The sequence below is a fragment of the Sciurus carolinensis genome, chromosome 7 (assembly GCF_902686445.1).
Source record: "Sciurus carolinensis chromosome 7, mSciCar1.2, whole genome shotgun sequence".
NCBI lineage: Eukaryota > Metazoa > Chordata > Mammalia > Rodentia > Sciuridae > Sciurus > Sciurus carolinensis.
In genome coordinates this window covers 130,820,539-130,845,132 of record NC_062219.1, presented here as the reverse complement: position 1 = coordinate 130,845,132, position 24,594 = coordinate 130,820,539, and the positions used below count along the sequence as shown (strand labels likewise).

At 48.7% G+C, this 24,594-nt stretch overlaps 5 non-coding genes across 5 annotated transcripts; 1 reads left to right on the top strand and 4 right to left on the bottom strand.

Moving 5' to 3' along the window:
* Positions 1-3,091: 3,091 nt before the first annotated feature.
* Trnal-caa (transfer RNA leucine (anticodon CAA)) lies at positions 3,092-3,196 on the bottom strand. Its single transcript has 2 exons — positions 3,159-3,196; positions 3,092-3,137 (listed from the first exon to the last, which is right to left on the bottom strand). It is a non-coding gene; the product is annotated as a tRNA-Leu (tRNA).
* A 1,389-nt stretch (positions 3,197-4,585) lies between these two features.
* On the top strand, positions 4,586-4,658 carry Trnak-uuu (transfer RNA lysine (anticodon UUU)). Its single transcript has one exon. It is a non-coding gene; the product is annotated as a tRNA-Lys (tRNA).
* An 8,575-nt stretch (positions 4,659-13,233) lies between these two features.
* Positions 13,234-13,305, bottom strand: Trnad-guc (transfer RNA aspartic acid (anticodon GUC)). The gene has a single exon. It is a non-coding gene; the product is annotated as a tRNA-Asp (tRNA).
* Positions 13,306-14,616: 1,311 nt separating this feature from the next.
* Trnak-uuu (transfer RNA lysine (anticodon UUU)) lies at positions 14,617-14,689 on the bottom strand. The gene has a single exon. It is a non-coding gene; the product is annotated as a tRNA-Lys (tRNA).
* A 1,748-nt stretch (positions 14,690-16,437) lies between these two features.
* Positions 16,438-16,509, bottom strand: Trnam-cau (transfer RNA methionine (anticodon CAU)). Its single transcript has one exon. It is a non-coding gene; the product is annotated as a tRNA-Met (tRNA).
* Between the last annotated feature and the right edge of the window lie 8,085 nt (positions 16,510-24,594).

Here is a 24,594-nt window from a genome sequence, read left to right as displayed (position 1 = left end):
ACCTTGGGGAAAGCAAGATTACCCTTTCTTTTCCATCATACACCACAGGAGTGAAGTAATTCAGCTTTGGGATTGTGCCAGAGGACCTGAGAAATGGCTATCTCCCCAATCTAGAAGTGAATTATGACCCTGAGAAGGTCAGCTGGAACATAGCCTTTGAATCGTCTTTTTTAAAGTCCTCTATTCCCCTGATGGGCAGAACCACGGACTCTAGGACAAAGTCCCCTGTGTTTCTCCTTTGCTGGCAAAGCAACAAAACTTCTTTTTCCTTTTTCTCAAAACTTTTTCCTCATTCTTGCATTGGCATTGGGGAAGGATTGTGCTGTTGGTAACAGTTGTATGTCCTGTTGGTTCTGTCTCAGGGGAACACTGACTCATGTGACATCTCCTGTACTTTGAATCCTCACAACAAGATTCCCTCCTAGTTCCTGCCAGGTCAATTAACTGCCAGACGTCTTCACGCACATCATCATGGGGTCATGTGTGGGTTTTCCCCTGCACATACCCATGTAGGCCATTATCAGCATCCAGAAAATAATGGAAAGGATCAGCTCACAACAGTGCTAGGCTGTGTTCAATACTTTCTCAGGAAAAGAACATAAACGATGAATGCTGAACTAAACAAAAACTGAAATGTAACTATTCTAAAAGAATAAGAAGTGGTGGGTGATGGTCATGCTGATGAAGAGATAGTTCTTCACTGACCACAGAGCGAAGTGCATGGTGAATGTTTGCATCAGTTAATAACAGTAGCTATGCATATTATTTAGGAAAATAAAGATCTGAAAGTCCATGAGAAAAAAAGCTAAAAAGGTTAATTTTGGTGGCATTTAGATAGGATATCATGATAAATTAGAGGGCCGTGAGGCTTATGCATTTCACAGTAAGCCTTCTAGAATACTAGACCTTTTTTTTTTTTTTTGGTATGGGGGATTGAACTCAGGGGCACTCGACCACTGAGCCACATTCCCAGCCCTATTATGTATGTTATTTAGAGACAGGGTCTCTCACCTGAGTTGCTTAGTGCCTTGCTTTTTGCTGAGGCTGACTTTGAGCTGGAGATCCTCCTGCCTCAGTCTCCTGAGCTGCTAGGATTATAGGCATGCACCACCATGTCCGGCTAGAATACTGGACCTTTTAAGCTATAAACATGTGGAATTGTGCAAAACGCATTCATTTTTACCTTTAACGTGGGGACTATTTGCAAAGGTGCATGCAGGTAGAGAAAACCATCAGGGAAAGGGAGTTCTCAGGGACAGTTACAGACAGTATCATCAACCCCACACCTGAAACAGCATGGAGGCACGTGACTGCGTGAGCCAGGAGAGCCTTGCAGACTCGCCTTGAACAAGGATGTGACTATTAGGGTTTAGACATGAAGTGTCCCTCTAAGGCTCATGTGAAAAAATGCAAGAAAGTTCAGAGGTGAAATGGTTGGGTTATAAGACCCTCGACCATAGACAGGGATTACCTGGGTGGTACCTGTAGGCAGGTAGGGCGTGGCTGGAGGAGGTGAAGCACTGGATATGTGCCTTTGGGGCATTCACTTTGTCCCTGGTGAGCCAAGCTTAGTCTCTCTCTTTCCTGGTACCATGTTCTGAGCTGCTTTCCTCCACTGTGCCCTTCTGCCTTGATGTTCTGCCTCATCTTGGACCCAGAGCAATGGAGTTGGCTTGTATATGAACTGAGACCTCTGAAACCATAAGTTCCAGATAAACTTTTCTTCCTGTATGTTGTTCTTGTCAGGGTTTTTGGTCACAGCAGTGAAAAACCTGACTAAACCAGTACCTTCATCTTCCACTGGTAAATACCCACTTATAGTGACTTTCTTAGAGGTTGTTACTGTGCTTAGTTAATGAAGATCACTAAATGAAAGTCTTACCTAGCATCAGAAGGAAAATGTGATCCATAGCTCATTTTTGGTCATGTTATAGTCATTTCTCATCAAAATATTAATGCAAAAATGAAGACATTATTTTACACTCCTAGAATAAGTATTCTTTCCGTAGTAGATTGGATAACATTCTGCATTCCACATGTCACTGCTGGAGGGCAAAGGTCTTGCTGGTGGAGTTAGAAGAGGAGTCCTGCATGCAGGGAATGTCTGTCCATTGTGCAGCTAGAATTCATCTTCAGTCATAAGGGCCTGTGGGCCTGGAGAGGCCATGGTCGACAGGATCCTGGGGGAGAGAGGCATGGCCACTCTGCAGCCACACTGACACTTGATATGGAGTGAGTCAAGGGGGGCATGGTCCTTGGGGACCATCATTAGGGGTGGGGGTGGCACAGAGTAGGTGCTGCAGACCCCAGGTGGCCTCAGGACACTACTGGGATGTCTGCTGCATGGGCCCGCAGTGCAGCTGCAGCCCAAGAACTGGTGTTGACACACGGCAGCCCAGACGCCTGTGCTCTGTCCGACGAGGATGTCCCCCCACATTGGTGCATCAGCACTGTTCTGGAGGCCATGACCTCACGATCCACGTAAGAAACACCACACTCATCAATAGGACCACTCTGCTCCCCAAAATACTTTTCTTGGAATGAGATGGCTACATGGCCTGGGCCACCTAATGGCCAGGGCAGCTCAGATTTTCACAGAAGGGGCTCCAAAGCATGGCCCGGGTGGACTGGAGGCTGGCTTGCACTGGCTGGTCCAGGGTGCTGCTGCTGAGTGCAGTGGCTGCTTAGCTGGTCACCTTCCAGACTCTTCCCCAGAGGCTATAGTGCAGTGAGAACTTTTATGAAGAAACAAATCCTTAGGTAATTTAGGGCACAGTAAGAGCCTGATGACTCCAAAATGCACGCAAAGTGCCACCTGAAGAAGAAAAACAAATTAAGGCCTGAAAGGGGAAGGGCCGGCAGGGGGATCCCAGAGGGATCAGGCGTGAGAAATGTTGAGCTCTACTCTCTGGGAAGGAGAGAGCCAAACTGAAGCTGAAAACTGCAAACAGGGCTGAGGTCCCAAGATCACGCAGGACAACCTCATGGAGGAAGGTGCTTATGTTGGAATTAGTGCTTCAGTTCAAAAGCCCAAAGCGATTCCGTCTGCCACTTCAGTCGAGGTTCAAGATCCGAGAACAAAAAGCACTCCTGTCAGAAGTGGGATTCGAACCCACGCCTCCATGCGGAGACCAGAAACCCAGAACGGGAAGCATAGGCTTGAGTCTGGCGCCTTAGACCACTCGGCCATCCTGACAGCCACAGGGACCTTCCTATTAACATCTGATATTAGTTACTGACCGTGGGACACAGGTGACCCCTGGGACAGGTAGGATGCGAAGCAAGCCGAGCTGCCTGCAGACCCGTAGAGACCTGACGAGTCGCGATGCGCGGCCGGAGCACACCGCCCTCGCCCACGTCCCCGCGCCCTCCGCTGGCCTCCGCTGGCCTCCGCACCCCTCAGCGCCCTTCCTCACCCTCCATGCGGAAGGCGAGCCCCAGCGAGGAGTGGACGGATGTGGACTAGGCCATGAGCAGCACCTCCGACAAGCGGTAGGCTTGCTTCTGCCCCAAGCAAGGACCGTCGTGTTTCATTGGATCACAATTTGTCACCTAGGTACCCACAATATCTGAAACCAAATTAGTGAATGAGAGATTTGAACTCACAAGTGAAACGCTTTCCCAAATGCTAAAACAAACGAACAGACACGCGAAATACCGTTTTCCTTTTCCCCAGTACCCGCACAACTGGAGGCAGGTCTTGGAGGAGGTGGTCCGAGGTATCCAGAATGGGTTTGAGAGGACTTCAGCTTCTCCACCGAGGGACACTTGATGTCGGCACGCCAGTCTGCAACCTGCAGCTCGACTGGTTGACGCATGCAGAGACCAGGGGTGACCGAATCAGATCCAGATGCACCCAGTGTGTGAGGAGAAGCAAAAGCCACTGGAGGCCGCTGGGCTCTTGTTCCTGCCCTCTCTCTGCACAGGGGCTCCAGCAGGTCTTTAGAAGGAGTGGATGCTGACTGGACCACAGGCTGTGCTGCCCTGAACAGACTGGTCATTCCAGTCTCTGAGTTGGACTCAAGAAAAACTGTGGAGGCAAAAATGAGAGGAAAGCCTGCTGGTCAGCTCCCAGCTCTGCAGCTCTGGAGAACACAAGACCTCCTGTTTCTGGAAGTGCAGGAAAAACACTGAAAGGGACCACAGGACCTGATTTACCTGCTGTGTGTCAAAGTGACAGCCTTCAAGTCCTCCTTCCATCTTTAGATTTTCTGGAGGATTCTCCTCAGTTCAATCATTCTTGAAAATGACGCCTTCTTCCCCGTTCCCAGCTCCAATCTGGTAGGAGAGCCTGCCATCACCATCTCCAAGAATCTTCTGTCTCCCAGATTCATGAACTGCTTTCTGCAGTAATTGATTCTTGGAATAATCTTCCTTCTTCCCACAAGTGTGTACGTTCACCGACTTGGTTGTCCAATGATAGTAGAGTGTGGAGGTTAAACGACCTGTTCACAACATTGCTCAGGTGACTGAGCCACACTTTAGGAAGACCCTAGTAATCCCTGGAATCATGGGTTGATTTTCTCCCAGCTAGTCCCAGTGAATTTAATTTCTTATGAAACTAAATTCAGAGTACATTGTGGGAGCCTGGGTAGCTCAGTCGGTAGAGCATCAGACTTTTAATCTGAGGGTCCAGGGTTCAAGTCCCTGTTCAGGCGTCCAATGGCGGGCTTGTTTTGTTGTCCCTTCAGGAATACTTGACCAGTACTAACAGGAATACTTGACCAGTACTAACCTGTACTCTTGAAAGTGAGAATTGATCTAGTTTCACTTAATTTAACTCTCCAAAAATTAAACTGGCCTGTCTGTGAATTTCCTAAGGAAATGTAGAACCATGGGCAACAAGGAAGAGTATTAAAGCAACAAGAAATGCCATTGGCCATCCCTTTTGTGCTTTCCTTTCAAACTTTCTCTGCCCGCCCTTCAAGGCAGATGATCTATGAAACTCTGGAAGTGGCCACTCGCCGTGTTGCTCGCCTATAAACCCTGTAAACTCGGAAGGCTGAGGCAGGAGGATGGCAAGTAGAGGTCTACCTGACTTCAAATGGTTTGGGTTTTGTTGCCTGCTTGTTTTTGTCTTACTTTACGTACCTCTTTCATTTTCCTTTTTTGCTCTACATCTCTACTGGTGTGTTGTAGTTGTACATGGTGATGGGATTTGTTGCTGCGTATTTGTTCACCCACACAATTAACAAGGCAGCTTAGCCAACACCTCCCTGCACCTCCCTGCACCTCCCTGCACCTCCCCACCTCCCACTCCCCACCCCTGCTCCCTTTCCTCTGCTGAGCTCCCTTTGGTTTTCATCAGATCCACCCACACCTTTCTTTTCCTCTCTAGCTTCCACACAGGACAGAAAACATACCATCCTCAACTTTCTGACCTGGCATATTTCGCTTAACATAATGGTCTCTAGTTCCACCCATTTGCCTAAAATGACATGATTTCATTTTTCTTTATGTATGGATAAAACTCCATTGTGTACATATGCCACATGTTCTTTACCCAATCGTCTGTTGATGGACACCTAGGCTGGGCCCATCGTTGGGCTGTTGTGAATTGTGCTGCTATAAGCATTGGTAGGCATGCATCACTGCAGTTGAATGACTGACTGACTTGTCAGCATAAATACTGAGGAGTGGTACAGCTGGGTCATGTAGTGGTTCCGTGCCTAGTCTTTTGAGGAAGCTCCATACTGATTTCCACAGTGGTTGTGTTAATTTACAATCCCACCAACAGTGTAAAAGTGTTCATTTTTCTCCATAGCCTCTCCAGCATTTATTATTATTTGTATTCTTGATGCCTGCCATTCTGACTTGTATGGAATGAAATCTGTACTTTTGATTTGCATTTTCCTAATTGCTAATGAGTTGAACATTTTTTCATGTGTTTGTTGGCCATTTGTATTTCCTCTTTTGAGAAGTGTCTGTTGAGTTCATTTGCTCATTATTAATTGGGTTATTAGATTTTTTGGTATAAAGGTTTTTGAGCTCTTTATGTATTCTAGATACTAATACTCTATCAGAAGAGTGGCTAGCAAAGGTTTTTCTCCCATTCCGAAGCTTCTCTTTTCACATTCCTAATTGTTTCCTTTGCTGTGCGGAAGCTTTTCAATTTGATGCCATCCCATTTTCTCACTCTTGGCATGATTTCCTGAGCATTAGGAGTCCTACTGAAAGTGCCGTTGCCTGTGTTTGTGTGTTGAGTGTTGACCTTGCATTTTCTTCTAGGAGTTGCAAAGTTTTTGACCTAGTTCCTAAGTCTTTGATCCATTTCAAGGTGATTTTTGTGCAGCATGAGAGATAAGGGTCTAGGTTCATTCTGGTGCATATGGATAACCAGTTTCTCCAGCACCATGTGTTAAAAAGGCCATCTTTTCTCCATCATGTTTTTGGCAATTAGTCAAGGATTGGACGAGTGCAGATGACTGGATTTGTCTGTGTGTCTTCTATTCTGTACCATTGGTCTGTGTCTGCTTTATGCCAGTATCATGCAGTTTTTATTACTCTAGCTCTCTGGCATAATCTGCAGTCAGGTATTATGATGACTACAACATCTTTTTTTTGGCTTAGAATTGCTTTGGCTATTCTGGGTCTTTTATTCTTTGAATGAATCTTAGGACTGTTTTTTGTAGTTCTGTGAAGAATGTCATTTATATTTTGATGGGACTTGCGTCGAATCTGTATATTGCTTTTGGTAGAAGTATAAGTTATTTTAAAATATTCATGCTGCCTATCCATGTACATGAGATGTCTTCATCTTCTGAGGTCTTCAATTTCTTTCTCCTATGATCTATAGTTTTCACTGTAGAGGTCTTACACTTCTTTGGTTAGATTTATTCTTAAGTTTTGTGGGTTTTGTTTTTGATGCTATTATGAATGAATTTGTTTCTCAGCAGATTCATTTTTGGTATACAGGAAAGTTATTGATTTTTGTATGTTGATTTTGTAACCTACAACTTTGCTGAATTTATTAGCTCTAGCAGTCTTTGGTGGAATTCTTTGAATCTTCTAGGTATAGGATCAAATCATCTACAAACAGTGATAAATCAACTTCTTCTTTTCCTATTTTTACCCCTTTAATTCCTTTGATTGCCTAATTTCTCTAGCTAGACTTTCTAGCACTACATTAAATAGGAGTGGTGAGAGTGGACATCCTTGTCTTATTCCAGATTAAAAAAAAAAACTGATTTCAGTTTTTTCTTACTATGAGTTTGACTTTGAGTTTTTCATATTTAGCCTTATGTTGTTGAGGTAGGTTCCTTCTATCTGTAGTGTTTTCAGTGTTTTTATCATAATGGGTGCTAATTTTGTCAAAGGCCTCAAATGGGTGCTTCTACTGAGATGACTAGATGATTTTTGCTTTGAATTTTATTTATGTAATAAGTTGCATTTATTGATATAGTGTATTAAAGCACCCTTGAATCTCTGGAATAAAACCAACTTGGTCATGGTGTATAATATTCTTACTTTGTTGTTAAACAGGATTTGCTAATATTTATTAAGTATTTTTCCCTCTATGTTCATCAGGGATATTGATCTGAAATTTCCTTTCTTTAATGTGTCCTTATCTGGTTTGGTATGATTTTTATACTGGCTTCATAGAATTAATTTGGAAGTGTTCCATCCCTTTCTAGTTAATGGAATAATTTGAGGAGTATTGGCAATAATTCTTCTTTAAAGGTCTTGTAGAATTCAGCTGAGAATCCAGCTGGTCCTGGGATTTTCTTTGTTGGAAGTCCTTTTATTACTGCTACTATCTCATTGCTAGCTATTGGTCTGTTCTGGTTTTCTAGGTCCTCTTGATTCAGTTTTGGCAGATCATTTATGTCTAGAAATGTACCAACTTCTTCAAGGTTTTCCAATTTATTGGAGTTTGAGTTTCCAAAATAGTCCCTAATGTTCCACAGGACTTCTGTGATGTTGTGGCAATTGCTCCTTTTTTCATCTCTAATTTTATTAATTTGGGTTTTCTCTCTTTTCTTTTGCTAGTTTGACTGAGGGATTATCATTGAAAAGTTGATCTTTTCAATGACCAACTTCTTGTTTCATTGACCCTTTGTATTATTTTTTCTTCTCAACTTCATTGATTTAGGTTCTGATATTATTTTTTCCCTTCTACGGTTCTGGAATTGATTTGTCTTCTTTTTGAAGGGCCTTGAGATGCATAATTCCATGATTTCCCATTTGTGTGTAATGAATCAAAATGTGCCTGTAAAAATAAAAAATACTTTAATAAAAAACATTAAAAAATAATTCCATGATTATTTGGGATATTTTCTTATGTAGATGCTCATAGCTGTAAACTTTCTTCTTAGAACTGTGCTCATAGTGTCCCAGAGGTTCTGGTATATTATATCACTATTCTTATTTGTGTCTAAGACTTTTTAAATTTCTCCCTTGATTTATTCTATCACCCATTCATCACTCAAAAAAATATTGTTCAATCTCCATATGTTCATGTAGTTTCTGTAGGGTTTGTCACGTTGATTTCTAATTTCATTCCATTGTGACAAGATTCAAGGAATGATTTCAATTTGTGTGTGTGTGTGTGTGTGTGTGTGTGTGTGTGTGTGTGTGTATTTTCTGAGAGTTGCTTTGTGGCCTACAATATGGTCTGTTTTTGAGAAGCTTCCATGAGCTCCTGGGAAGAAAGTATTCAGTGGTTGTGGAATGGAATATTTTAGAGATGTCCGTTGAGTTCATTTGTGAAATATTGTAAGGATGTGTAGAATCATGGCAACAGGGAGAAGCATATTAGAACAAGAAAAATAATTTAATTACTCAACATTGTGCAAGTTTATATCCCCACCTAGTGTGGTTGAAATCCCTTATTCTAGAGGGGGAGGTTCCGTTTGGGCCCCACTGCTTGAACACAAGCTCCTCCTGGGGTCAGTGACATCTGTCTCTTGGATCTCAGAATTCCATAAGTCTTAGGGGGGGAGGGCAGTACACAGCTTCCCTACCCTGCAGAAGGCAGTTGGGGCTGGGGTTGTAGCTCAGGAGTAGAGCACTTGCCTGACACACAGAAGACGCTGGGTTGGTTCCCAGCAGGGGGAGCAGATGATAAGCCAAGTCTAACGTGTTTTGAGGTTAGGTTGGCCGTCCCTTTTGTGCTTTCCTTTCAAACCTGCTCTTCCGCCCTACGCTTTAGACAATCTATAAAACTCTGGAAATGGCTAGGCAGGGTGGCACACACCTATAAACCCCAGGACTCAGGGAGCTGAGGCAGGAGGATTCCAAGTTGGAGGTCAGCCTAAGACTTCAAGGCCTCGCCTGGTAGATTCTGAACGTACCAAGCTAGAGCTGCATTTGCTGCAGAATCATTTCCTCTTCTCCATCATGTCCTCTGTCCCCAGGAGAAAAGGCGAGAAGTGATTTCCACCAAGCACTGAATCTGAAAAATTATGGGGTTACCCCTCTTGCCCCTTAAACTGGATCTCAGAATCTGCTGTGCCTGATTTTAAATGCGAAGTATTTCATCAGAAACATACATTGAAAGATCCAAAGCCCGCTTTTCCCCAGGTGGAACCTCACGCATGATCTCTTGAGTCCTAATTCTGCTGGTGAAAGGGTGGGATCTCCAGAGGAGCTGGAGGAACCCACGGCTTCGGGGACTCCAGGCTCTCCAAGGTGTGCTCCCTCAGGCGGGCTCAGGCTAGCAGCCACACCTTGCATCGCTGGGCCGATCACCAGCCTCCACACTGCGCACCGGTTAAGCAACCTTCCCAGATGCGCAGTCTCCGGGCAAGTGAGGATGGAAAGGGAGCGCAGGAGTTCACTGGCGTCGACCGGTGACTGCGGGAAACGGCCGCAGAGCCCAGGAGATGGGGCAAGCGCAGGCACCTTTTCATTTTTTTAATGAACCCAGGCGGGGACGTGTGCAATCCAGTAATGACGGCAGTAAGCGAAGGTGGGCCAAGAAGGATGAGCGTTACCACGCACAGCACAGGATTCAAGCCCGCGTCTCCCTCGGGGTTCTTCGGCATCCTCACGATTGGCATTTCTCAGGTTCGCCAGGCTGGGTGGCGGGAAGGGCGGGGAAAGGGAGGCGAGGAACCGCGGAGCTTCCAGTGGCCCGCGCCCCGGCTTCCTGCGTAGCCGCCTGGGCCAGCGCTCCGCTCCTGCGGCGCTCGGCGCCTCTCGGGCCTCCTTTCCGCTCGCCGCTTCCACCCTTCTTTCTCGGCTTCTCCTCACCTGCACTGGGCCTTCCTTCCCCGTCCGCAGGCGCAAAGTGCAAACAGTGATGCGCCTTGCTTGGAACTCCGGTCCCGCGGCAACCCGTCCTCTGGAAACGTTTCGCTACGGTTGATATTGAAGTCCCTCTCTTCCAAAGACGGGAAGGGGTTGAGATGGGTCAAGAAATGCAAACGCGTGTGTCAAGCTGCAATGCGCTTTCTGCTGGGGGAGCCTGGAACGAGGGAAAGCGATGATTGGGGTCTCAGACTCTGTGGCAGGTCCAGCTTCTGCTGCGTCCTTTCTTGTTCACGTTGCAGGAAAGCACTCTTGCCGCTCCACACAGGTTGTCTCAGCTTCACACGGAAGGACAGCTTCGTTCTCTCCTTTTCCTTCTGTATTCATCGGTCGCCTCTGTCCCCTTCCTTCATCCAAAACGTTCCTGAATTTCTTCTCTATGTCTAATAGCAAGCTCTGGCAAAGCTATGGGATGTGAAGGGAAGTGTGAACAGAGCGCTGAGCACTCCAGGCGGCACGAGGGAGATAGAACTTCAACTAACCTTAGATTGTTCCGAGTTTTCTCAAGAAGAGATTTAGGATTCCCTCCCTTTCCAGTTTTAAGTCATCTGTCTTCTCTACTCAGGTAGGCAATGGCTTTGTTAGAGTGAATATTGAGGAAATCTACTCATCAAGAAGACATGGAGAGACCAAAGCCGTGGACATGCAGTGAGCTGGCCTTCAGGGGGCCCCATCTGTTATGTGGTTTAAAACGTGGGCTACGGTCCTGCCAGGAATTCAGGGAGGCTGCAGCTCTGGGGCAGAGCATTCGCAGTCCCTGCCTCAGCTTGTCCTCTCTTGGAAGCAGACAATCCCCTCATCCTTTAGTGTTCCGCTGAAACCATCAGACCAGAGCCTTGTGTCTCCTGAAGTGCACCAACCAACCTATTTACAGCTACTCTCAGTAAGTGATGATAACAATGACTGAGCTTCTGGACTCTGGCTTCACCTACCATTCGCATGATCCACCTGCATTTCTAGCTCATTCCCTCTAGCAGGGAACCTTTCTGGAATGGATGGTATGATTTGTAAGTGTTGGAGATCACTAGGCCTTGTCAGTTTGTATGTGTTCTGTCCTCAGCCCAGGCTGAAGGAGGCCCGACACGGTAAACCCTCCCCAGTGGTTTATGACACCTCTTCTCAGCCTCCTGTGTCCTCAATCCAGGGGGAAATTTTGAAGAAGAGCATGAACATTTATTGTCTTAAAATGCCTCCCCATAGACTGCCTGTAAATTGCAAGAAAGAAGCAGAAGTGTGATCACACAAAACAGGCAACATCTTGAGTGGATGACCAGAATGCATGTCACTGGGGCATGAGGGACAGAGAGGTCATGTGACTCCAGAGATGTCCTGATACTGCCCATGTGGTACCACTGCTGAAGATTCAAGATGTCAATCTAACCACGAGAAAATGTCCAAGGCAAAACAAAGCATGATTCATGATTTAAAAAAAAAAAAAAAAAAAAAAAGGATAGGGTGGGGTAAGACCATCGTCTTCAAACATCATTGTCCTAAATATCTATTCTAGATAAAAGGTAAAGGGAATGCAGCTAAATGAGATATGTGAATATGAATGGATCCTTTTTTTTGGATGGAAAAAAAGAATTCCAAGAACATTTTTAGATGAACTGAAAAAATCAGCATATGGATGGTAGATTAGGTTAAAAATGTTTCGTCCTTATAAATTTGAGTCTGACAAGTGTAGAGTGATCATGTAAGAAAATAGACTTGTTTTTAGGTAGTGTACACTGAGGTGCTTAGAAAAGCAGGGAGAGTGTTTACATAATCTATTTTAAATTGTTCAGAAAGAAAACGGTACAGAGAAGGGTTGCAGATGTGGCTCATTAGTAGAGCACTTGTCAAGCATGTGCAAGACCCTGGGCCCCATCTCCAGTGCTAGAAAAGGGGAAAAAAAAAAAAAAAAAAAAGATAATGAAGGTAAGGTAAAGGCTGTCATCTGAATCACTTTACATTTTGCAAGTCAAATTTTTTTCCAGATAAAAAGCTTTAAATCAAGTATGTTCGTGAACATGCTAGTATAAACATCAAGAATCATAAGACTTTGAAAAATTTACTTCTAAATTCAGCTGAATGAATTTTATAGGTTTTTATTTTTACATCATTTAGATTTTCCCAAATTCAAGAAATAAAAGAAACTAGCATGTCATATTATTATAGTACTTTGTAAATTATGTTAGCTAGTACCTACTAATTGTGGCATTAATTATCAGACTTTCTTTGGCCCACGCCAAGGTTTTTCATTTTTATGTATAAAAATACAGATGATTTAACCATTTAGAGCTATGGAAGTGTCAATCTAAATGTCTTTTTTTTTTTTTTTTTTGGTACCAGGGATTAAACCCAGGAGGGGCTTACCCCCTGAGCCACATCCCCAGCCCATTTCGTATTTTTTATCTTGCGAGAGGGTCTCACTGAGTTGCTTACGGCTCTGTAGGGGGAAAGTTGACTTGTTAGTAATTAATGGTAAATGATATTTGCCCATTCCGATTCCAAATATTTTTGCCCAATATAAATAGAATCGTAGTAGAAAAGACAACCAAGACATCACATTTATGGCTCTGCAGATTATTAACCAGTGCTCCATTCATCACTCATGTAGCTCCCCGGAATTCCCGACAGGAATCCTTTCCTAAACGTAGAGATGAGAGTTGGGGACCGGGAGAGGCTCAATAGCCAAGACGACGCCGGGTTTGCCCGTGAAGCAGCCGGAACCCGAACCCGGCTCCCGCGCAGGCCGCGCGCCTTGCAGCCAAGGGCACCTCCGGGCCTCGACCCGGGCCGCGCGGCAGCCCCGAGCCTCGCGGCGAGCTCGGCCACGCTCGCGAGCCCTGGGTGGAGAGGCGCGGCCACCGCTGAGAAACAGAACAAAACGTCGGCGGACTCGGGGTAGCCGCGAGGGGGCCTCCCAGCAAGAGCCAGGAGCCATGCAGTTGGACTCCAGTGACAGATTTAAAAAAAAAAAAAAAAAAAGGCAACGCTATCCTCCCCGTCGGGGAATCGAACCCCGGTCTCCCGCGTGACAGGCGGGGATACTCACCACTATACTAACGAGGAAGGCGGCGAGTGCGTCCGGAGAAGCGGTGTTGAAGAAACGCCTGCAGGTTGCAGCCCGACCCACTATTCTTTGCAGAGGATCCTAGGAAATACACCTGTTTTCACCCTGGAAACTGTTTTAAGAGCCTATGAAGCAAATTCCCTATGTTACTTCAGAAATCTGAAGACAACGCTGCAGTCGTTATGACTGTTGCTGTAAATAGGAGGTCATCAATAGCAAGGAAAAGTTCATTAGGAGTAAGGGATGCATTAAACTTTAAGAACTCCCTTCACGCCATCCTCCAACTCAAGTTCACTGATGGCAGATTTACTTCAAGGTTTACCTTTGCCTGCGAGTTGTTCTCAGACCACTAGGAGTTAGATGCCTTTCCTGTGTGTGTGTGTGTGTGTGTGTGTGTTTACTTATGGATACATACGTCTGCATTTCTACATGGAACAAAGGCAAGTTCCTAGACTTAGTTTGGGTCTTAGATTTTTCAGCGTGGTATTAAATGCCGTATAACCTTTTAGTACCATCAATCCCATTTCTAGAAATATTCCAGGTGAAATTCCAGCTGAGCTCCACAAATGTCTTCACAGAAGATAGTCATCGTTGCAATTCGAGGTAGCAGAAAATTGGAGGCAACCTGGATGCATCAGAAAAACCAGTGTGTGCACTGAAAGAAGCACAGTGGGTTTCCTGGATCAGTCAGAAGAAAGTTCCGCAAACCGCGGGGCTTGAAACAACAAGAGAGCTACCCTTGAGCCTGAAACCAAAGGGTCAGCACGACCATCCTCCCTCTGCGGCTCCAGGGACGGCCCCCTTGTAATGCTGCCCGGAGGCTGGTGTCTTCCGACCGTCCTCCCTGACCTCGGCTTGCAGTCCGACCACTCTGGTCAAGGTCGCGGAACGGCACTGTCCTGTTTTTCTGGTGGGAATGCAAATTGGTACAGTCTTTATGAAGAACAGCTTGACTGTATCTAGAAATATTACATGCCCGTTACTCAGTTCTCCCAATTTAATTTATCCTTAATTTAAATCCAGCAAAACGAAAGCACACGTGCCCAGCCTGTCTAAACCACAAGGAACCACAGCGACAGCCTGCAAAGGTCCCTGCTCTCAAAAGGTGCCACCCGTCTCCGCTGGGGGATGCCGAACCACCTCCACGTCCCACGGTTAACATGTTATTTTCCCATTCCTTCGGAAAGGCAGGGAAGTCTCCAGTTAGCGGTGGGAAAGGGCGGTTGCTGGGGCAGATGTGTCACACCCCTTGCTCTCAAAATGTGGCTCAGAGGTGCGCAGATTTAACCTGGCCCAAAAGAGCCGCCTAGCGCCTGAACAGGGACTTGAACCCTGGACCCTCAGATTAAAAGTCTGATGCTCTACCGACTGAGCTATCCAGGCTCCGCGGAGCGCCCCTCATTCGTTATATGAAACGACGGATTAATCACCCAGGTGCCAGGGACATCGCTGGAGTATCCCAGGGGCGCTGGGCCTCGGGCACCCGGCCTTCGTTCTACCGAGCTTTCCATCTGAACGGCTTGTTCGTTACACAGGTGGTGCAACCTTTATGACTGGACACGACGAGGAAACGGGCTCGGGTGACCTCCGCTCCGCCGTGAGCTCCCCGGAGCTGAGACCGCAGGCCGCGCCCTTAGAGGCCGCACCTGCTGGCGGAGGCGGCTTCCGACCGCGGGAGGTCCAAGTTTCCATTTCACCAGGGCTTCGGTAGCGGAAGAAGCTTCAGGAAGGCGCAGAGTCGGGTGAAGAATGAAAGGTACGGCCCTAGGCAGGCGCCGGTTCCCGCCGCTGCCTCCCGTGTTTTCTTGGCCTTTAAGAATGGGCAGTTTCCCGTGTTCCGAACTCTTGAGTAACAGATACGACACCCTCTTCCGAAGGTCGCGGCCGGGAGAACGGCCTGGAAATCCACCCCGCACGAGTTAAGCTCGCCCGCAGCTCGCCCGCAGCTCGCCCTGGAAATCCACCCCGCACGAGTCAAGCTCGCCCGCAGCTCGCCCTGGAAATCCACCCGCACGAGTCAAACTCGCCCGCAGCTCGCCCTGGAAATCCACCCCGCACGAGTCAAGCTGGCCCGCAGCTCGCCCTGGAAATCCACCCCGCACGAGTCAAGCTCGCCCGCAGCTCGCCCTGGAAATCCACCCCGCACGAGTCAAGCTGGCCCGCAGCTCGCCCTGGAAATCCACCCCGCACGAGTCAAGCTGGCCCGCAGCTCGCCCTGGAAATCCACCCCGCACGAGTCAAGCTCGCCCGCAGCTCGCCCTGGAAATCCACCCCGCACGAGTCAAGCTGGCCCGCAGCTCGCCCTGGAAATCCACCCCGCACGAGTTAAGCTGGCCCGCAGCTCGCCCTGGAAATCCACCCCGCACGAGTTAAGCTCGCCCGCAGCTCGCCCTGGAAATCCACCCCGCACGAGTTAAGCTCGTCCGCAGCTCGCCCTGGAAATCCACCCCGCACGAGTCAAGCTCGCCCGCAGCTCGCCCTGGAAATCCACCCCGCACGAGTCAAGCTCGCCCGCAGCTCGCCCTGGAAATCCACCCCGCACGAGTCAAGCTCGCCCGCAGCTCGCCCTGGAAATCCACCCCGCACGAGTTAAGCTGGCCCGCAGCTCGCCCTGGAAATCCACCCCGCACGAGTCAAGCTCGCCCGCAGCTCGCCCTGGTGACCTCGCGTCCTCTCTCGCCCGCCTGCGCCGCGCCTTTCGCGGCTCGGAATTCGCGAACTTGGCCCCGCAGCTGCCGCGGCTCCGCACAGGGAGCGAGGCCGCCCAGCTGCGCCCAGCCGGCTGCCGCACGGAGAGCCGCATCTAACTTAGCTTATTTCTGGTTTTTGTTTAACTCCCCATTTATTTTGAACTCCATCTGTTTAAAGACAGGGAGACCGAGCAGTGAAGCAACGTCGCGGCCTCGGTCAAGCTAGCTTTTCACACTGAAGACCTCTGCGGAGGGCAAAGCAGGTGGCGCGCGGGCCTGGAGACGGGAGCAAGGGGCCGCCAGTCCTCACAGGTCGCCAGACAATCCTGACACAGGCAGAAGAGGACAGGCAGGCAGTCCAGCGGCTCTCCGGACGCCGCGTGCCTCTCCCGGGTATGCTTGCGGAAAGCTTGGAAAGTGGCAAAAGCTGAAAAGAAGAGCTAGCAGAGGATGGTTTCGATCCATCGACCTCTGGGTTATGGGCCCAGCACGCTTCCGCTGCGCCACTCTGCTCCGCGGTTCCTGGCACTTCTCTGGATCCCAGTATCTCGTCCTCACTCTCCTCCACCAGCCACCCGAGTCGGCCTTGCCCCCTCCTCTAATCCGCCTTCTCCTGGGTTCCCCGCACAACTCGTCTTCCACGTTGTCATCTACGAACCGCTCCTAGGTCGCCTGCGCTCCACAGCCTGGGAACCTGGCGCTGCCCCGCAGGGCCAGGTACAGGGGTCCCCGGGGCCGGCTGGCGGGCTCAGGGGGTTCACTTGGCCTCCCGCCGGGGCCTGCGGTGGGGACTTCCTGGCGACCCCGCGACTGCCCCGCCGGGCCTTCGGAGGTGCGCCCCCGAAGCAGGTGCTGCGCTTGTGACTGTCCAGCTGTGCAGACCCGCCGCTGCAGGTGAAGCGCTTGCGGGTTGGCCGTCCAGCTGTGCAGACCCGCCGCTGCAGGTGAAGCGCTTGCCGGCTGTTTAACTGTGCAGACCCGCCGCTGCAGGTGCAGCTCTGGCCGGCTGTCCAGCTGTGCAGACTCGCCGCGGCAGGTGAAGCGCTTGCCGTCTGGCTGTCCAGCTGTGCAGACCAGCCGCTGCAGGTGCAGCTCTGGCCGGCCGTCCAGCTGTGCAGACCAGCCGCTGCAGGTGCAGCTCTGGCCGACCGTCCAGCTGTGCAGACCCGCCGCTGCGGGCAGTCTGAGCGCGCCCGATGTTTCTAGAAAGCGTGCCGCCTTGCGGCCTCCGCGCTCGCACTCCGGAGCAGCCTCTCCCCGCCGGTCCCAGCGTTCCTCCTCCACTCCTGGGTCTCCCACCCCTGGAGGCCCAGGAGCATCCTCATCGGAGACCGCTCGCCGTGCGCAGGCGTATTCGGAGTCTCCTCTGGGGGGAACTAGTTCCCTTTTCTTTCCCAGGCGCGCCCTTGGAGTTATCAAAGCCTAGAGGAATTTTCCCTGGCCGAGGGGTCTGCTCTCGGCTGACCGTCCGACCCTGGTTGCCTCCTGACTTACGCAACACCAACCCCGATTCCGCTGCTGGGCAGCGAGCCGGCCAAGAAGGCAGAGCAGCAGGGCTGGAGGGCGACCGGAGACCCGGGAGCCTTCCGGTGTCAAACCTCCCCGCCATGGTCACAGCCCCCAAGACCACGCCGCGCCCTGCCGGGTGGCCCGGACCCTCCCTTGTCACAGAAACCGTCACAATCCCCGACGCCCTGCAACCAAAACACCAGGACCCCCACAAGGAGAGCTCGATGGGGCTCTTCAAAGGGTAGTGAACCGGTAGCGGGGCAGGGAATCGAGGCAAAAGCAGGGGGCTCGGCTTCTCTGACTCTGCCTTCTTCCGTGTCAGGCAGTCCCTGTGCCGTCTAAGGCCAGGAGGTGGACCGCGGTGGGGGGACTTCTAATAAAACTGGAGGGCAGGAGGGGCACTGTCCTCCTCTTGGAGGGCACACTGTCCCTCGAGAGTGTCCTCGTTCCCCCTTCCTATCCCTTCCAATAAACTCATAACTGTTACTCCAAACCTCAGTTCTGAAAGCTTTCTGGTTTGTCTGCGAGAACGGGGATGAGGAGGGGGTCTCCGGCCACCTCAGCTTGGTCGCAGCCTTTGCACTGTAACAAACCATGCTCCTTTCTCTCTTTTTGGCCTCCAAACTGTCAGGAACCAGAAACTACGGTTCTTCAAGGGCAGAGATGCTGCTGCTTCTTCAGCTGAACTTGGCCACAGATGCTCCGAAATCGGAAGGGTGCTGACGTTGCTGCGTGCACCTAACCTGGGGGTACAGGGCTGGTCCTTTGCTGAGCTCCTTTCCTCCTCAACCCCCTGAATTCCTCAGGGCCCCGGCTCTTCCCTTTCTCATCCTCTTTGCCTAGAAGCTGCCGAATTTTTGCTTACCTGCAAAGAAGGAAGTCCTGGGCCAACTCTTCACCCCTGGCTTCACTCCCAGTGACCTACCCAACAGCATTCATAGAATCAAATTATTACCTCTCAGAAGAGAATTGCTGGCCTCTGCTCTGGAAGCCAGCAACTTTTGGTCCTAAATGGTCCTAAATGGTCTCACAGGGTAAAACCCTGAAAGAATTGGGAACAGGGGTAAGGCCCAGCTGTGGTCCAGGTTCTCTCAGAGAGGAGAGGGACAGTGTGCCTCTCCTGCTCTAGCTTTATTGGGGATCCCAGAGAAGTTTCCAGAGAGTCCCACCCAGGTCCACCTCTTGACTTTTGATTGACAGCAGAATGATATCAGACTTTCAAGTCCCCACAGCCATGACACTTCTAGGTCACTTTGGCCCATGCTGATTGGTTCTAATTGGATTCTTAACCATAGAGTCTTATGGACTTTGTGGTTAGAAAGAATTGTCCTTATCTCCCTGAGTTCCAGGATCTGGTCTTTCAGGGCAACTTGGGCTCCCCTTGTTGGTATTTTAGGTCTTTGTTTCTCCTGCAGATAAAAGGGAGTTTGCTGAGAAACGTGATATATCCTGTTCACTTAGCCAGGCAGGGCTGCAGGTAAGTTGCTTCTTGGAAAAGAAAGCATGTGGGTCAGCACAGTGGGCCTATTTCTAGAACTATCCCCTTCACCTCATTTCCCACCATGCACATCTGTCTGTCCCCTATCTCCTGGTGTCTGAAAGTGTCTGCTCTTTGTTATTAAGTCTGTAATGTGCTAATTTTTTTTTTTATCTGTATGAGAGTTGTGGCTTTCTGGAAAATTATCTTTGCACCTGCTATGTGAAGACAGTTTTGGGAGTGAGGGTAAGAAACTGATTAAACCTCTGTTGGAGAGAATCTGTCTTGCACACAGATTTATATTTAACAACTACATTTTTGGTAGGTGGATATTAGGGATTGAACCCAGGGACACCCATACACTGAGTCGCATCCCTGGCCCTTTTTATTTTTCTCACTAAGGTGCTTAGGGCTTCACTAAGTTGCTGAGACTGGCTGCCTCCTGCCTCGGCCTCCCAAACCACCATGATTACAGGCATGTGCCACTATGGTCAGCAACAATTACTTTTAAGAGATCTTAAAACCAGTAGTTATTGTCAATTCTCAGTATTGAATTAGCCATTAACTCAGTTAAGTGTAATTGTATTAATATTGTCATTAGAGACTTTTAAAATCTCACTTAAGTGGATAATGAAACTAATTTGTATGTTTCCACCTTTCCATTTCCTAGATTTATATAGCTGATGTCAGAAAAATTGTCAACCCATTAAAATTATTAATATTCTTAGATAATTTATATCAACTGATCTCTAATAACTTCATTACTTAGATTTTTTTCTTTGTATTACTGACAATTGAACCCAGCAGCCATCTACCACACAGCTACACCCCCAGCTCCTTTTTATTTTGGGATAGGGTCTAAGTTTCGGAGGCTGACCTGGAACTTGTGATCCTCCTGCCTCAGCCTCCCAAGCAAGCTGGGCTTACACATGTGCGCCACCTCAACCAACTTCCTTAGAAATTCTTTTAACCAATGACAGAGACTAACCTTTAGTCAGTTTTCTCTGCATTCTTCTCCAAATTAGGCCCTAACTTCTGGACTTATGCATTGGTCTCTGTAGCCAACAATTTTAGCACGGACTGTGCTAAGGCAGTTTAGCCGGAGTCCCTGTCTGTGCACCTGGCTGTCCTCCCTGGCTGATGGGGCTTCTCTTCTGATTACCTGGCCTGTTTTCAAGAATTCTTAGCTGGCAGAGCCGGAATCCCCCACCCCTGACGTCCCCTCTTGGCAACTTTCCGGGCTCTGATCTCCCTGCCGCCCACCCCACACTCACAGCTGCTTCCTGAAGGTGAAGTTCCACTTTCCCCTGTCCACCTGGAGGTGAGCCCGCATCTCTCACCCAGGGAGAAAACTCCAGTTTGTGGCCCCCCTTGAACGGTCTTCCTTGCCATCTTCAGCAGATGTGAAGAACGTCTTGTTTCTTTAGCATCAACACCACACATTCGCTTTTTTACATATGAATAACCAATGACTTAATGAACTTGGGCTATGGAAGATGCTAAGGGAAATATTTCTACGAGGTTTGAAAGGTGTCTTTGCTGCACACTTTGGCTTTCTGTGGCAGCTGAGCGCTGTGCAGAAAGAGTGGCTTTAACTGTCACGTGAAGGAGAGTGTCAAGTGGATCTGTACTCTGTGATAGGGATTTTCTTGGCATCCTGACATTAGCTTTGACTCACTGTGTAATGGAGTAGCTTAATCAGGGAAGCCAGAGACACAGGGGTGGCCTAGAGTTGGGCTTCTCAAAACTGCACGCTGGAATCACCTCAGACTTCACAATCTCCCCCCCGATCTGACTTAATGTTTATGGGGTGCAGATGGGCATCAGAGTTTTTGTCAGAGATCCCTGGTGATTTTAGTGTGCAGCAACATTTGGAAACAATCGAGGACTTTAGATTCCAAACGGGGCTTCTATACAAGTAACATCAGCATCTCCACAGAGTACAAATTCCAGGCCTGCTGAAAGAGAGTTTGATTGGCAACTTGGTGTGTCAATGAAAACTGCAAGTAATGGTCAGACCTGGTTGAGCATCACAAGTTGAGGCTAGCCTGAGCAATTTACCAAGACCCTGTCCCAAAATAAAAAGGGCCAAGCTTAAGGTGGGGTTGCACCTCAGTGGTAGAGTGCTTATCTAGCATGTGTGAAGCCCTGGGTTCGATCCTCATGCACCACATGAAAATAAATGAATAAAATAAAGGTATGTGTCCATCTACAATGGATTTAAATATTTTTTATTTAAATATTGAGAAGGGGGCTGGGAATATGGCCTAGTAGTTAAGCAACCTAGGTTCAATCCCAAAAAACAATAGAAACTCCATGGGAAGCGAGTACAAATATATAAGCAGAGATTTAATCCAGAAAGGAAAGTGGGGAGGGGTCCACCTCCAGAAACAGAACTGCCCCAGGACAAAGGCTGGCCCACTGAGTGGCTGGCGGGGTCTGCTGTTTATTAATCACTGCCGTAAGCAGTTTCTTGTGGAAGAGACGAGTCACTTGTCATGGCCACGCACTTGTGTGCATGGCTGATTTAATTGAGAATAGAGAGTGGGGGGCAGGAAGACTTGCAGCCCGTAAAGATCATGAATCAAGGCTTGAGAATGGAAGGATTTATCAGGTGATAAGTTATGGGTTAGGGTCCAAATGTAGAGCTATTACTGGGGAACAGACTGTGAATTGAGACCCAGGGCTGTCTATGTCCCACAGGGCCCTACCGCTGGAGATGGTGGTTGATGTGAATAAGAATACGTAGGCGCCTCCATTACATCGTGGGAGTGGGGAGGACAGAGACTTCACACCAGATTGGGGATGCAGGCTTAGCACCACCTGTCCCCTGTTCTGTCCTGTCTTAGATCCGCATTGTAACAAAATACCCAGGTGATTCCCATGCACCTGAGTGCAGTATAACAGGAGCAGTATAACTCAAGGGATGGTCAGCTGGCCAGCAGGATCAGCCTGTCCATCAGCAGGAACAGGGAACTTTAAAGAGGTGACTGCAGTCCATGTGTTCCCTTTGGAGTTGTAATTCATCGTTAACCTGGGAGATAGTCATTTCTGAGGTCTTCTGGCACCACCCACAAAGTCTGGATTACTTCATTCCTATGGTGGGTGTGTGCTCAGGGACAGATTAATCTGCCTAGCATGGGGAAGAGGGGAAGAAAGGTAATCCTGTTTCCCCTGAGCTTAGGGAGGGGAGAGATCAGGGAGGAGCAGGCAGAGAGGAAGAGAAAGAAACATGTCCATCGTAAACATAGATTGCAGTGGCAGAGCAGCAAGGGCCAGCTCAAAGAATAAAGTGGACCACTGCTACACTGGGAGCCAAGGAAACCTGCAAATTCCTCACTCCAGACCCACTGAAGACCAGTATCTCTGGGGGTTGAAGGACATGGAGACTTACAAAACCCTCAGGGAAAAAGAGCTCAGGAATTCGACCTGTTACAATCTCTCTTATCTGCCAAAATCCCCTGCCCACTCAAAGTAAGCCTGCCCAAAGCAACTCACCAACTCCTCCATGACCTGTCCCTGCTACACCCTATGTGGCTCAGACCCTCGTTGTAGCCTGCTGCCATTTTCCCCTTGAAAATGTGCTCCTGCATTGCCTAATAAAGAAAGCATTGCTGATCTGTCGAGGTCTGTCTCCACCTCTTTTTCTTTGTTTATTCCCTTTCATTTCCTTCCATTTGGTGCTGAAACCTGGGGCGGGTTTGGCCCTCTCTCCCCTCCCCATCCCTAGTGGCCCTCTCCCCTCTTTTCTCATCTCCCCTTCGTTTCTTTCCTTCTTTCCTCCTAATAGAGGGAGGCCCTTCGTGCTCTCCAAGTCCACCGTAGCTCAACAGCAGCCAGTATGTGACCTGAAATCAAGCCCAACCTTGGGATAGGTTTTCGCTGCCTTACTGCCATGTGGATGGAGCAAGGATCTGTCTCAGGCCCTCCGTTGGTGTAGGAGGCAGCCTCCTTCTGACCCTCTTCCCTCCAGGTCCTTCCTTCTCTTATGTATTCAGACCTCCGGATCAGAGACTGCTTTCTGCCACTCTGTTCCCACGTGCAACACTGGCCTTCTCATTCTTCAGAGGTAAGATCCCTCTGCTCTCTGAGTCACCCTGCCCAAGGTCCTCACATTTTGACTTGAAGTAGGACAGAAGAGGCTGGACATCTGAGGAATTTTCAGGAAGCAGATTTATTGACTGCAGGGTTCAGAGGTGGCTCATGCATAAGAATTCTTCCCCTGAACAGTGAGTTTAGAAATTCTCTGAACTTTAAACCCAGTGTGTGTGGGGGGACCTAGGAGGTTCATATGACAAGCACGATTGGTTCCATCCTCTAGACAGACAGGTTTCACAAGTTCTTTCTGAAAACGGCATTTATGAACAAAAAGGAAGCTACTAACCACAATGCCTTCTGCAGATTTTTGCTGATAGCTGATGTCCTGTGCAAAAAACTCTCTGATAAGAAGAGAAACTTGCCTGTCACATATATGGTGGGGGTTTCTGCTTAATGGTTGAAAGCACCCAGAAAAACACTTCAGGCACAGGAACTCACACAAGAGATTTTATTATGTGGACGAGCAGAGTGTCTGTCCTCAAGGGTGTGTGTGTGTGTGTGTGTGTGTGTGTGTGTGTGTGAGAGAGAGAGAGAGAGAGAGAGAGAGAGAGAGAATGAGAAGGCGTCCAGAGGTCACAGACGAGTTGACTGGAGACGAGGTGGCAGCACAGTGAGGGGGGTCATCGCTCCCATCAGGGTGTGCCGGGCAAAAGCCCAGGGGGTGAGGACGTGGTGCCAGGACTTGTGAGAGGAAGACCGAAGGGGAGCCTCCACCCAGGGAGGAAATTTCCACCATAACGATGGGTGACTCACCCCTCAGGTGGGGTCCACTAAGGGGTCAACCATAACTGTAAAATCGTGACTGGGGGAACCCCACTCCTCAACCACCTCGAGGGCACCGGACGATCAACAGTCATGTCTCAGGTCAGCAGAGGAGTGTTTAAGTCGACCTAGGGGAACACTCACCAATCTGAAAGCCAGTGGTGGATGTGGAATGGGGCATCCAGGTGAACGGAAGGTGAGACCAGCATCCAGCGGTCTGGGGCATCAGATGGGAGTCCATTCACCTGAGTGGCAGTAGAAGAGCCCATCCAAGTCACAGCACCAATGAAAGCACCCAGAAAACCACTCCAGATGCAGGAACTCACACAGAGATTGTATTAAGAAGATGAGCAGAGTGTCTGCCCTCGAGGGTGAGAAGGGGAGGCAGACATGGCAGGGGAGCTATTCTTAAGCAGTGGACGGGGCTGGGGAGATAGCCCAGTTGGTAGAGTGCTTACATGGCAAGCACAAGGCCCTGGGTTCAACCCCCAGTGCCGCAAAAAAAAAAAAAAACCAAAAAAAAAAAAAAAAAAAAACAATGAGCTTAAGCAGTGGACGTTTATGGGCTAATAACAATTGGACCAATGGCTGACAAGGAATTTCATGGGCTCCTTAGATCCCATGAACCTAGATCCAGATCTAGGTTTCAAAATTGTAGCGGGGGAGCAGAACAATGGCAGCAGCAAAATGGCAGGGGAGCAGTAATGGCTGTAGCCTTGTTAAGCCTTTGTCCCTTCACTGGTAAAGGTGCT